Source organism: Primulina tabacum, chromosome 6, assembly GCF_025594145.1.
Source record: "Primulina tabacum isolate GXHZ01 chromosome 6, ASM2559414v2, whole genome shotgun sequence".
Taxonomy (NCBI): domain Eukaryota; kingdom Viridiplantae; phylum Streptophyta; class Magnoliopsida; order Lamiales; family Gesneriaceae; genus Primulina; species Primulina tabacum.
Genome location: NC_134555.1, coordinates 10,583,240 through 10,599,029, shown reverse-complemented (window position 1 = coordinate 10,599,029; position 15,790 = coordinate 10,583,240). Strand labels below are relative to the sequence as shown.

The following is a 15,790-nucleotide window of genomic DNA, read 5'->3' as shown; positions in this document are numbered from 1 at the left end:
AATACATAAGGAATTTGGTAACTTGATGCATTGGGTTCACGTGGACCTTCAAATTTTTGGGACGTTACAATATATGTATGTCCTGCTTACGTCAATCCGAAACTGGAAAATAAATTGCATAATAGAGTCAATTTTTGCTACTTTGTGGGATATCTAAGAATTATGTTGGATATTATTTCTATACTCTCAGAGAAATAAAAGTGTGTTTCTAGGAATGATACCTTCTTGGAGAAGGAGTTTCTATTCGATAGAAAATGTGGGATGATATAACTCGAGAAGATTCGAAGCACCAAATCGTGAAATAGTAGACCCATGCTCCAATAGCTAGTCGAATAAGTACACTCTTCTAGAAGAACTTAAAGGGACTCAAGGCCACCTATGAGCGTAAGTTTGCTTCTTGAAGAGGGCCAAGATAAGTCAAATTTTGAATGCGATCCAAGGAACTTCAAAGAACTATTATCCGAATTTAAATCATCCAAATGGCTTGTAATCATGTAGTCCAAGATGGACTCCATGTATTTGAACCAAGTATGATCCTTAGTAGATCCACTTTAGGAAATTGTTCTAATAAGATGCAATGGATTTACGAAAGAAAATTTGGGGTGATGGGAAGGTAATGACATTCAAAACCAGGTTGGTATTAAAATGATGTACATAAAGGCAAAGAATTGACTATTAGGAAACTTTTTCATTAGTCACAATGTTCAAGTTTATAAGGATACTGCTAGCCACATAGCATGGTATGACTATGAAATATAACAATAGACGTGAAGACAATGTTCCTTAATGGTGATATTAAGAAAGATAATTATTGTCTCAGCCTGAAGGATTCACAACTATAGAAAGTGAACATAAAATATGAAAACTTAAGATATCCATTTATGGACTCAAACATGCATAAGAGAGTTGGAACCTTAGATTTTATAACACAATCAAAGAGTTTGATTGTGTTCAGATTCCTGAGAAATTTTGTGTGTAAAAGAAGTTTATGGGAGTCCTGTGACATTCCTAATACTTTATGTTGATTACAAAATACCCATCGGGATTGATGTAGGATTGTTGCAATCACTAATGTTTGATTCACAAGTAAATTCTCAATGAAAAAGATGGGTGAAGCATCTTTTGTGTTTAGAATACAAATCTATATGGATAGATCAAAGAGGATGCTAGGGTTCATCCAAGCCACTTATATCGATACTATACTAAAGAGATTCTCTCTGGAGGAGCTCAAGAGAAGATATCTGTCAATGTGTCATGGTGAGACTCTATCCACGTCTATGTCCCCTATGACTAATAATGAGATAGAAACCATGACACACATTCCTTATGCTTCTGCCATTGGTAATATTATGATATGATATCTACTCGACTTGATATAGTCTCTGCACTAAGTGTTGCAAGGAGATATTAGTCGAACCCCAGTTCCTTACATTGGAAGATCGTGAATGATATTCTTAAGTACTTGAGAAGGACTAATAATTTGTTCGTGGTATACGATCAGATAATTAAAATTGTAAGGCTACACTGACTCTAGCTTCCAATCAGATGTTGATCATTAGAAATAAACCTCTGGATTTGTATTCAAACTCAATGGTGGTGGTGTATCTTTGAAAAGTTCAAAGAAAGACACCAAATCAGATTCAACCACAGAGGCTGAATACATACATCATTATCTGCAATAAATGAGACTATTTGGATGAGAAATTTCGTTTAAGAGTTGGACGTCATTTCTAACAAATTTGATCGATTTCTGGTGTACTGCGACAACACCTCTGTAAAGATGATATATCTTAGTAAAAAAATGATATATCTCATTAGCGATGCATACATATACCGAGAAAGTTCCACATCATCTAGGAGATTGTGGAAAGATGATATATCTCAGTAAAAAAAAGTCTCTTTTGCAGATAACATTGTTGATCCATTACGAAGCCATGACCATTGTTTGAGAAGCATCATAAAGCATGAGATTGAGATCTATGGGTAGTTGGCTATAGAGCAAGTGAGAGATTGTTAGAGTAGGTGCTCATCGAGCCAACTTGTGGCTTGGATTTTTTTGACTCTTATGTGAAAAAAATTTTTTATTTTAATAATATTTTACGATTTTATCTAGTTATAGAATTTACTTTATCTGATGTATATACGAACTGCATAGATAAAACCCTTGAATATACTATAAGAACCATGAGGTCCAAAAGTTACGTGAATCATGAAATTCATTAATAAGTGTATTGTATATTCTAAATTCGTTCATAGTCGATTCAACCACATAAAACAAGAATAAAGTGAAACATCTACTTATTTAAAATGAGGAAATATTTTTTATTTTTTTTGTAAAAGCTCACATTTTTGAAATATGCACTTAAATATTTTGCATGCATCCAACTCTACTGAAAAATATATTATTTAAAAATAATCGTAAATATTTGATAGTAAAAATAGAGCAGTTTAAAATAGCCAAGCTCATCCAACTATGCATAAATATAAACGAGTAAAAATCCTAAAAATCAACAGCGTATAAAAACCAGTGTATAAAAATGTTCATGCCCTCTCAAAACTCATAAAAACATCATGTGCGGAAGAAATGTGGTCCTCGGGTCATGCATGCACATCCAATCTCGCCGACTCAGAGTTCGGCACCTCCAGTCCCCTCAAAAACATGTTCACTTGCATCACACACACCTAGTGAGTCTAAAGACTCAACAAACCTGTACCAGAAATAACAAGTACATATACATAGCACACAGAAGTGAAAATATACTGTAATCAACATACATTTCATGCACTTAAAAAGCGTAATTGCAGATGTGCCATATGAAATCATTACATGTCAAAACAGCTCATCATTATCATCATCATACATAATTTCTTTTAATGAATTCAGTTCATTAGTTGTGACTATCGTACATCATTCATCATTTACGATGGATCCAATATACATAGAAGGTACCATGCTGCTGTCGGACATCAGTGACAGTATTACACATCCACTGTGCCTAGGTCTCATCATCGTCATTTACATATACATCTTAAGCATTTACATATACTTCGATAGCCACAACTAATTCACATCCTTCAAAACATCATCACTTCCATCACTTATCAAAATCATGCACATGCGTAAATTTTTCTTAAAATCAAGCATGCAACGTATATTTCGTAATTTCATAAAAATCATGATCATGATGCATAAACATTTAAAAACATGATAAATTTGTGCTCAGGGCGCTTCCAGGACAAAAATCTCGACTCGGGTACAAAATGACTGTTTTGCCCCTGGAAACCCAAAATGACCTTTTTACCCCTGGACCTCTAAATTTCGATCCGAAGCTTACCAAACTCCTTAAAACAACCCAAAACATATTAAAAAGTGTTTCTTAGACCTAAAATCGAGCCCGTTCCAAAACTTAAACGATTCATTTTAAAACTTGGACCGGGGTCCCGGTTTTAACCCGAATCAACATGAAACTTAACCAAATTTCCCCTAACTTGAATCATGTATTAAACTTACCCGACCAGACTTAAAACCACATGCTCCAGCTACCTAAGACCCATGAAAAACGATACCAAATGGTGCTGGAATTTTCTACACGTTCAAGTCGTAACCTTAGTCGCACTATTCTCTCGTTTCATCAATCCTAGACCCAACCATCGAGCACCAGCCCCAAACCAGCCCTCTCTAGCTCACCTCGGGACTCTACTGGACGTCCCCAACCACTTCTATTAGCCCTATGCCCGCAGCAAACAATAACCACAAGACACGAGCCCGAACCACTCGCGCGACCCTAACTCACGGCTAAGTCCTTTAACCTTCCTTCCACTCGAGACCAGCCTTACACGAGTTGCTCAAGGGTGTGTCTCAGACCCACCAAGGTCTGCCCCACATCCCTAGCATGCCCATGCATCGGCCCCCTCCTACAATTCCTGATCTATCCAACATACACACACAAAAGCTAAAAGGGATCGGCCCCCTTCGCTAACCGTGCCTCGACGAGATCTTCAGCCTCCTTTCCTCATAAAAATCGACACGTTCAGGCCCTTAGCAACACAATTTCAGCAGCACCCTTGCAACAAATCATAAAAACGTGAGTATGCAACAAACGATGCAAATATTCATGCCGAAACTTCAATAAAATGCACACACCATATGGATCGAAAGATTTACATGCATTTACACACATTTTGGTATAATATTGGCTTGAATGATGTGCAAAGGAATAAACATGCAGGCCTTGACGGTTTATTAACGAAAACTCGAAGAATCGCGCGTCGGGGAAGCACTGGAGGAGCGGGAAGATAACTTGCTTGCAAGAAAATGGAGGCCTGAAGCTTGTTGAAGGTTTAATGCTGAAATTAACGTGAAAGAGGCTGCTGGAGGATGAGGTGGGTGGCCACTCAATATAAAATAGGTTTAGGGTTTTGCTAATTAAGTTTAAGCCATAAAATAATATGCTAATGGGCCCTTACTTAAAAATTAAAAGGTAAAAAAGGGTTGGGCCCATTAAGTACTAAAATAAACCCATCAAGCCCAATAAAAATCCCGAAAAATATTTCGTTTAGATACATTTTTTAAAATATCGCCCGAGCCCTCAAAAAGTCCTCCGAATCATTAAAATTTGCCTGCCGATTAAAAATTGCTCTGACGGGTAAAATTCTCAACAAAGTCCATTTATTGAAAAATACACTTAAAACACCTTATATTAATAAATAAAAATTAAACATGTAATAAAAATAATTTTCCTGATAATTCCCGGTCTCCGTTCTTCGTTCGAGCGCGAAATGCAACTAAAAACACTAATGCGTGAAACTTTAAAATAATCATGAAATGAACCCTACTCATAACATAACCATGCGTTAAATGCATTAAAACAATTTAATAAAATCAAAAAGAAATTTAATAACTTGCATGCATGTAGTTTACGTGGACCTTCAAATTTTCGGGACGTTACATAAAGATTGCTCGAGCTCGAGACTAGAATATATGATGTTAACACCACGTTTCATTGGTATATGTATGGACATGTCCAATCATACAGATGACTTATCATAAGATGATTGCAATGAATCGCCATCTCTCGTACTTTTCAAGTGGTTATCATTTATCGAGTGAATTAGTCCAGGGTTATAGTTGTACACCATTAATCATTAGACCCGGGACAACATACAACCTCTACGTTCTAGTCTTATACTTTGACTCGTTTACCAACTCCAAGAGGATCATCAGGTAGCGATATTGGGTGTAGTCTCGACATTCATAGGAGTCAGTGCATTGTAGTTGGGGATTCATTGATCTCCTTCAAGTAAGAATATCCTATGGATAAATTAATAGTGCAATGTATATCTGACCAGAGTAAGACATGTGCATGATAGAAAAATGTTTTCTTAAATGCACATAAGATACCACTATGATACTCAAAGATAAATCACATCGTTGTCGAATTCATTTTCAACTCTCGATATATGAATGGTTGTAGATTTGATTGGGATAGATGTATTGAAAGGATCATACTGTACACTTAATACCTAGGGGATCATGGGATGATGCTACTAGATGCTCTTACCATGATCTGATGGGTGCAATCAAACCCGAGTTCTGAAATTTTTGATCAAAAGATTGATGTAAAGAATGGTGCAAATTAGGACAAGCTCGAATAAAGATAAATGTTGTCCTGAATCATATGAAGTTATGAAATCACGATTAGTTGTATCACTGAATCATTGAGGGTTACGCAATTATTGAATAATGCATTCTTGTTGAAATAGTCAAATTCCATTGAATTTGATGGTTAAGTTTGATAGAGATCAAACAAATTTTTTATTAACGAGCTTATAAGTGTATTCTATATTTGAAAGTTGTGGAAGTTAAAGTGACTGCTAATATTATGAGGAGAGAGCAACTGTCTAATTTAGTGAAGAAGCTCCAAAATAGGCCGCTGTCAATCATGAGTTAGTGGAAAATTTGGATACTCAAAAATTCCACTTTTCATTATAATAACAAGAAATGTACTCTCGTCACATCGACGATGTCTGATCATCGATCGAGATTATAATGAAGTCATAATTATTTAATGAGTAAATTTAAAATATGATAATTAAATATTAATCATGTAATTTTGGCTACTACGTAAAATTCCCATAGAATATCTAGAATTAATTAATTAATTAATATTTATTTATTTAATTTTTTGCTATATGGTCAAAAGTTGAAAAAAATACTACATGGGATCATTACACATCTATGGATTATTTGATATGACTGGAGAATCCAAATACAACTCTAATTAGTAGGAGTCATAGTTTGATATTGAAACCTAATATAGTTTTGTAACAAGATAAAAGCTCCAAGTAAATATCCCATTATGATTCAAACTTAAGAGTCCCATGAGTCTCAGTAGGATCTAACTCAGTTCATGAAAATTATAAATATGACAATGCATGTCATATTAAGGAGCTGTACTTTTTCTATTTTTTCACAAGACATAATTTCGACTTCCATCATTCTTTGTGAAGCACAGGCTCGTGATCCACAACACTACCACATGACCGCCACCGCCTTGCCGTGTAGCCACCGTGGTTTCCCCAACTTCCGAAGACCAATTCTCAATGCAAAACTTCGCTAGTTCCCTAGTACGAATTTGACGAGGAATCCAGTCTTTGATCATGAACCTAATTAGGAGATTTAAGAATGGTGGTTATTCTAGTAGATCATTCGTAGAGAATTACAAAGACTATCTCTACTTAAAATTCGGAATAGTTTGGTAGTCCAGCGTCTTATAACGCAAAGATAATAACTCTAAACATCTTATGCATAAATTTGAATCATACGACGTCCAATAATACTTTGATTGCCAAAAATAAAATTTATTTTAAAATTTTAAATTCCTTTGCATTTTGGGTACACGAAAACGGTACTTCAACACTTTTTCCCTCAAGAATTATCAAACGGTTTATGCCTGTCCATTCTCTCTATTATCAAAATGGACAAAGAAAAATCAAACTCAACTGCGAATTTCCTTCATTTTTGAATGTTCTTACTGGTATAATTTTTATCTGTAATTAGTCATCATCTTCTTATTGGCTTAATTTTCGGCCGATATTGCAAGGTTCTTTACAGTTAACTAATTCTTGTCTTTTTGAGTGACATGTTTTATATGTTTGCCTCTTTCCTGCAGGTTTCATTTTCTGAGACAAATTCAAAAACAAGAACCGAAGTTAATCCCTTGACACCAAAAGCTTCGTTGATTCGATATTGGAGCCAACACATTTGCCACAACAACACACAACCTTGATGTTCACTCTCCAAATAATCGCCTCTCACTGCTGTGCAATTGGCTTTTTACGCCAAACTCGCGCCCCAGAAGTCCCTTTCTTCCCATCTACCCGCCTTCTACTCAGCCGCTAAATTGTTATATGCCATCTCGACTTGAAACACGTAGCAATAGAAAACCTCAAGAATAATGACGTATAATTTACATTATACACTAACAAATAGCTTGAAAAATATGGGATTTCTCAAGTTGGAGGGGTTTATCTGTTCAAGAACTATTCCGGTAGCATTAACTTTGCCACCGACTTGTGTACTTGGTATAGTCAGAGCTCCACCGGACATGATGAAAGCTTTGCTAGCTATGCAAATGATGGCAATGTAGCTAGTTCCAACTTCACTTCTTATGTATCTAGTGCCACAGGTGGCTCCAGCGTGTTCGACAACTATATGTTATGAGATTATGTTCCAAATAATCATTTCCTGTCGTATGATTCTGAGGGTAACACTCACAAACTCTCTTTTTCGAGCTACGTTGATACATTATGTTCCAATTAATCATTTGTATCTATAATACAAATCCAATGGATCGAATCAAGGGTTCACCACTTACGGGAAAAAAGGGAACGCGGTACCAGTGGAGTTCAACATTACAGTGACACTTCAAATGTTGTGGGATCCAGATTCACAAGTTATGGCTAGCTAGGCAATGCTGCTAACGATTCATTCAAGGGTTACAGTAATAATGCAAATAACTCTAGCAACAATTTCAAGAACTATGGTGCCGGTAGATATGGGGGTGCAGATACTTTTACAAATTATTGAGACTCTACGAATGTTGATACTGATTCATTTTAGTCATATGGGAGGGAATCGAGTTCGGGGAAAACAACTTTTTCTAATCATGGCAACTAATTTTATGTAAGGTATGATACATTCATAGAGTGCGCAAAAAAGGGTTTTGATCAATCTACATGTTCAAGGTTTATGGTTTAAATAGTACTTTTCAATATTTTGCGAGAAAAGGTGTCACATTTGCACAATATTGTCAGCATCATTCAACAAAGGTTAGTGTCAAAGTGGTAAATAATGGTGTAGAACAGGGCAAATTGTTCGGAGAAAGACTGTGGAAAGAAGGGAAGGTGATGAAAATGCCCAAATTTTGATATTGGATGCCGAGAGCCATCACCTCGAAACTACTCTTCTCGACTAGCGAGATACTCGAGCTTAAACGAACTTTCTACTTCAGGACAACTCAACTATAGAGCGCATGGTCAAGAACACACTACTTGAGTGTGAACAAGCTCCAAGCCCTACAGAGACCAAGCCACGGTGTGTGCCTCAATCGAGGATATGATTAATATTGCAACGACGGTTCTAGGTGACAATGTAGTGGTTCGAACTACTAAGGATGTGAAGTGGTTGGGTCGAACCAACATGTAATGATCGGTAAAGTCGATGGAATCAACGGTGGACGATCCTTGGAATCAACATCTTGCCATCAAAGCTTATACCTTACCTACTATATATTATAGCCATTCTGTACAAATGTGAGTGTATGAGTCTGACATTCTTGATGTGGAAAATAAGGTAAAGATAAATGATAGTGTTTCCATTTGTTATTAAAGGAATGATTTGGATACTATAATTTCCTCGATTCTTCTCTTGTATTTATGTAAATAAATCATATGAGAATCAATTTTCTCTTAGGCAGAATCAATTAGAAAGAATAGCTTGAATCATTAATAATAGTTATATATATTCTTGTAAACTCTTTATAGTGTAATATACACGAAAAGAAACAATAGTACCATAATCTATTCTTCCAAATTCATTACGGTATCAGATCATCATAGGTTCCGAGAAGCTATTTAGTATTTTTGCTGAAATGGGAGACAAAGGCAAGAAATCGGAGAATGGAACAAACCAATCGGAACCACTAATCTTACAACAATCCGATCATCTCGGTTTGGTTCTTGTCTCCATATTATTCGATGGGAGTAACTATGGGCAATGAAGTCGTACAATGTGCAAAAATTCAAGTGCTAAAAACAAAACTAGAATCATCAATGGGACAAACAAAGCACCGGCAACGGAAGACGACAAGTTTCCAGCATTTGAACTGTAGAACCCAAATTCAGTACACGTAAAACCCATGCAAATATTTAAATTGATTTTAGCGATGCATTATTTATTTAATTGCATAATTTTAAATTCATTTTTCAGACGATTATTCGATGCGGGATCGAGGAAAAGAGACCGCAACGATTTTGGCGATTTTTAAAATTTGGTATTTTATTTTAAGTTATGACATCCAAGAAAGTTAATGTTGTGGCAGATGCCTTGAGCAGAAAAGTTGCAGTCGTAGCACAGCTGTCAGTGCAGACATCTCTTCAGTCAGAGATTCAGAGATTTGGGTTAGAGGTTTATCCTAAGGGAAAGGCTCCTAAGCTGTCTAATCTGACAGTCCAGTCTTTTTTGTTTGATCGAATCCGTAGAGGTCAACCTTCAGATGAGCAGTTACAGAAATGGAGACTGAAAGATGAAGCCAAGGGCAGTGTACTCTACACTGTGTCTGATGGTATTGTGAAGTACAGAATAAAGGATGTGGGTGCCTAGTGTTGATTCGATCAGATAGGATATTCTGACAGAGGCACATACATCTTCGTATTCCATCCACCCAGGAGGTACCAAGATGTACAAGAATTTTCAGAGTTTGTATTGTTGACCAGCTATGAAGCGAGACATCCGCAGATTTGTGTCTGAATGCCTCACTTGTCAACAAGTGAAGGCAGAGCATCAGAGGCCAGCAGGAATGCTTAAGCCGCTCCCTATCCCCGAGTGTAAATGGGAGAATATCACCATAGACTTCGTTGTTGGTTTGTCGAGGTCAGTTAGAGGATCCAATGCCATTTGGGTTATAATGGATCGACTTACTAAGACGACTTTTTTCATGACGCAGTATGCGGAGCTCTATATCAGGGAGATAGTTAGATTGTACTCAGTTTCTATTGTGTCCGACAGCGACCCTAGGTTTACCTCATCCTTCTGGAAGAGTTTACATAAAGCCATGAGGATGAAGTTGCTATTCAGCACTGCATTTCACCTTAGACAGATGGCCAGTCTGAGCGAGTGATTTAGATTTTGGAGGATTTGTTGAGAGCTTGTGTGATCGACTTCCACAGGAATTAGGAATCAAAGCTACCTCTAGTGGAGTTTACCTACAACAATAGTTTCCAATCGTCTATAGGTATGGCTCCCTATGAGGCACTGTATGGAAGGAAGAGCAGATCGTCGATTCGTTGGGATGAAGTCGGCGAGAGATCATAACTTGGTCCAAAGATTGTTCAGCAGACTGCAGAGGTGATGGTCAAGATCCGAGACATGATGAAAACCGCCCAGAGTCGTCAAAAGAGTTATGCTAACAAGAGGAGAAGGGATCTTGAGTTTGCCGTAGGTGATCACATTTTCGTAAATATAGAACCTATGAAGTGTGTTACGAGGTTTGGGAAGAGAGGCAAGTTTATTCCGAAGTTTATTGGACCGTTCGAGATTCTTGACAGAGTTGGGACACTTGCGTATCGTGTAGCCCTACCGCCAAATCTGACCGATGTACACAATGTGTTCTACGTTTCAATGCTGAGGAAGTACCTAGCAAATCTTTCCCACGTTTTGAGTTTTGAACCGTTGCAGCTTGCTCCGGATCTGTCGTATGAGGAAAGACTTGTCCAAATCCTAGACAGACATGAACGAAGAGTTCGGAACAAAGTGAACAAGTTGGTCAAAGTTCGGTGGCTGAATCAAGCAGTGGAGGAGGCCACTTGGGTGGCAGAGGCAGATATGAGGAACCGCTACCTGGAGTTGTTTGGTAAGATTTAATTTCGAGGACGAGAAATTTAAGTGGTGGAGGAATTGTAGACCCAAATTCAGTACACGTAAAACCTATGCAAATATTTAAATTGATTTTAGCGATGCATGATTTATTTAATTGCATAATTTTAAATTATTCATGTTTTTGTGATGCACGTTAAAATGTTTCTTGAGTTTCATGTTTCAGTCGATTATTCAATGTGGGATCAAGGAAAAGAGACCGACGATGATTTTGGCGATTTTTACAATGTGGTATTTTATTTTAAATTAGGATTGAGACATTTTAAATGATTTATTTAGTTTTAAGCATTTTTAAAGCCTAATTTATTTATTAGGTGATTTTAAGATTTTAAACTTTTAAAGTTTAGCACATGTGTATTTTATTCTTAATTAAGGAATTTTATTAGAGGTGAGTAGGGAGTTAGTATTTTAATTACCTTGTTAATTATGTAATTAAGCAATTTTTATTCTCCCTAACTACCTAAAAACACTCACACACACTTACACGACATCACACAAACATTTCATTCCATCACATTTCAGATTTTTGAGAGGTAAAATTTAGGGTTCTAAGGAACAAGAGCAGCCGCCCCTATCTCTGCATCTTTCCAGCAATTTTCGTCCACTTTTCTTCAAGAAAATCGTGCCACGTTCGTCTCGGATCAACCCTCACACTCGTTCCGCTTCGGTATCGTCGTTTCGGTAATTTTAAAGATCAAAAGGCATGTATATTTTTTCGTTTATGCATCTATCTCTTTATAGTACATGTTCTTATGTTTATTATGTGTAAAAATTCATGTATGTTGTGCAAAGTTTGAGCAAAAATTGGTTGGATCGATTTTGAAATGATTTTAGATCTAAAAACCCGAATTCTGCTGTCATTTCGATTTCTGCAAAAATTAGATCGACTTTTTGGAAAAATTTCAACATATAAAACGTATTTTTTTTAATACCTTCGATTTGACAGTAAATTCGTAATTTTTGGATAAGAAACGAGTGAATTATGATCGTTTTCGTGGAACTGCTTAAACTGTAATTTTCTAAAAATGTGTTCTTGACGTGTTCTTGAAGTTTATTTGTTGCAGGCTTCGTTGAGAACCGTTGGGTGATCACTGCTGCATTTAAGTATTGTGAGTATGATGTTGGGATGATTTTTGGTGCTTCGTTTTATGTCGATAGGCACTTGGTTGCATTAGAAGTCGTAGGAAGCATTTTGGTGTGAAAATGTTGTGTTCACGGTTTGAGTTGTGTTTTATGATTTGCATCGTTGTTTTGAGGCGTCATGGGAGTTTGAATCATTGCCATAGCATCCTATGATGAGTCTCGAGGTGTTGGTTCACGGTTCGCATGATCGAGTTAGGAGGATTAAGCCACAAGTGCAGTGATTTTCGTTGGTTTACCATTTTCGAAGGTACACGGACCCGAAGCCGGATCTTGACACGGGGTACGTGCCTTTGTTTCTTTAGGAAGGTGAAATTCCAGAGCCTACACGGACCCAAAGCCAGATCCTGACACGGGGTCCGTGCCCTTGTTTCTTTCGGAGTGTGAAATTCCAAAGTCTACACGGACCCGAAGCCGGACCCTGACCCGGGGTCCTTCCCTTTTTAATTCCGTAAGTTGAGTTTGCCGTGTCTACCATTACTTGGGAAATGATCTCACTTCAAATAGAGATTAGTTTGGGGATTCGATGTCATGTTTAGTACAATGATTAAACGAGGTCAAGCCCCGAGAGATTTGGAATGTCATAAGGAAATTTTTCATTTTGGGTGTGAGCATGACTATTACGTCTAAGTTATGAAAGTTAAGTGCTTGAACTCGTGTTAGTATGTGCAGCAGTGGCCCCAAGCAAGATACAACGAATCCCTCAACGCCATGTAAGTATGTTCAACGTGCAAAAAGAAAATATTTTATGTTTTTGAGGTATGCTAAATGTCTTGTGACCAATTATGAACGAGTTTAGAAGTCGGTGAACGTGGCTGAGGACCTCTCTACCCCGGTAAAGCATGACCGGGTTTATATCAGGATTGGAAAGTGGTAAAGCATGACCAGGGACCAATCCACCCGGTAAAACATGACCGGAGATCTCATGTATGTGGTAGTGGATTTTCTGTGCCAGCCCAGTACTGTGGTTTAGTCTGATCAGGCGCATTTATGTATGGGTCACTTGCTTTGAAACATATCTCTACGCAAAATGATGAAGTTATGCATGTTTAAGTATGTATGATGCAAGTATGTTTATGAAAAGTGTTACGTTGATAGCACGTCTATGTTTATGTTATTACATTCAAGTTTCAAGTACGTACGTTCTACTTTAAATATGCATGTGGTTTTATCATGTAGTATTTGTTATCCTCAGTTTATACATGTTGAATCTTTAGACTCACTAGACTTGATCGGTGCAGGTGAGGATGAGTATGAGGAGACGAGGGATGGGGACCAATGAGCCGGCTTAGACTGCGCAGGAGGCTAAACCCAAAGACCGCCCATGTTTTGAGACTTTATGCATGTTCAAATATTCTGATTTTCATGAGATGTGTTTGCGATGTTTAAACATGTGCTTTTGTTGCGAACTTTGGTTGTAATGGTTTTACTTCAAATATTTTAGACGAGTAGATTATCTTTATCGCAATTTGAAAGTTTACCATTTATTTAAGAAAATTTTTTTTCCCGCAAATTTTAAAATTGTTCAAAATACGGTACGTTACATGAACGTTGCAATCACATAGTATTATTGTGAATTCTCAATGACGATAAGACCAATATTGCCGAGAGAATTATTTATGCTGAATATGCACTTGATGTTTGGAATAATTTATATGACAGATTCTCACAAGGGAATGATGGTCATATCTTTGAGATTAACAACGAAACCGTGGAGCACCGACAAAGACACCAATCTATATCGATTGACTATTGGCAACAAACAATTGAAATGCTCTCATTGTGAATTAGTTGGCCATACCATTGATTGATATTTTTACTTTCATGGGTTCCCACCAGGACACCAATATCATGGAAAATATGTCAAACCAAAGCAAAAGAAAAACATTAAGTCCCCATCCATTTCCAACGTGCGAAACAAACAATTCATGTAACGCCAAAAAACCCGAACACTCTGAACCACATGCATGCATGAAAATTTATTTGAAATTATATAAATGAGTTGTCTAGAATGTCACGCCCCAGGACGGGGGTTGATTGACACCGGCGTTGCTCTCAAATTTACATTCGAAAACAACAAGCCTCAGAAGTATAAAATTCAGAAACCAATCTTTTTATTCATAAAACGGAATAAATCAATTGTCGGTTACAACTCGAATACTAATGTTTTACAGCAGAAATGTAAAACCAGACATAACAGTGTCTTAACAGATGCAGCTACTTTAACATAAACATAAACTGAGAACAATAGTCTTCTTCACCAGCCCCAGAACTGGATCTGCTCTTCTTCTTCTAACTTTTCTTCCTCGTTCTTATCTGAGATGGGTTTGGTGGGTGAGTGATATGATTGTCACTCAGTAAGTAGGGGCGGGAATAACGCCCAGTTTTCGAAATCGTTTTCAACAAAAACAGTAATACAATAATATACAGAAAACTCGTATTTTCAGAACAGAAATCAGAATTCAGGAATCACAGGTTTCAGAACAGAAATCAAAATTAGTAAGAACTGAGCACGTTAGTGAATCTCATGGCTAAACTGATATCAGTCCCCTATATGTTCTCTCCTCTAAGGGATGAGGCCAGAATCAGAATCAGAATTCAGAAATGTTCAGAATATATATTCATACTATTAGTTCACTAGGGAGTTTCAGTGCTTCAAAATCATATATCAGAAATTAAACATACAGAAAATGTGCTTTAAAACAGAATTATCAAACTGATTTCAAGATATTTATACATAAGCCCACTTACCGTAATTTGCTAGAGTTTCGGTTGAAGTCTACTGGAAATCTGGTTGCTTCGCTACTGGTTTTTACAGCTCTAAAATACCCTCTCTTAGCTAAATTTTCAAGTAATAACTCAAGAATTGTGTAACCACAATCTCAAAGACTTGAGGGTGTTATTTATAGGCCAAATTCTGACTGTTAGCCTCCCTATTAATGACCATAATCAGCCATTAACAGCCTTTATTCCATGTTAATGCTTCAGTTACAAGTCTAGGCTGAATCAGTAACTGTTTGCTGGATTCTAATCTTCTGCTGCTGGATTTTTATCTGTTGTCTTCTGCTGGATTCTACTCTGCTGGAAAAGTACCAGCTTCTGAAATATTATCTTCTGCTGGAAATTTTGCATTGCTACTGAAATGCTGGAAATGCTGGAAATTCTGGTTCTCACATCCCTCCCTCCTTATGGAAAGTTTCGTCCTCGAAACTTGGCTATACATGATCCTCAAAGAGGTAAGGGTATTGTTCTCGCATCTTTTCTTCCAACTCCCAAGTAGCTTCTCTTTCGGTGTGATTGGGCCATTGTACTTTGACATATGGAATAGTTCGTCTTCTCTGTACTTGGTCTTTGTTATCCACAATTCGAACCGGAATCTCTTCATACTTCAGTTCTTCATTTAAATTGCCCTCAACCAACAGTGGTTCAACGTCAAGAACATGACTTGGATCAGGAATATATCTTCTTGATTGGGACATGTGGAAAACATTATGG

At 37.1% G+C, this 15,790-nt stretch overlaps 1 pseudogene; it reads left to right on the top strand.

Annotated features, from left to right (window-relative positions):
- The window catches only part of LOC142550038 (polygalacturonase 1 beta-like protein 2), a 29,962-nt pseudogene extending 21,072 nt beyond the window's left edge, over positions 1 to 8,890 (top strand).
- The last annotated feature ends 6,900 nt before the right edge of the window (positions 8,891 to 15,790 follow it).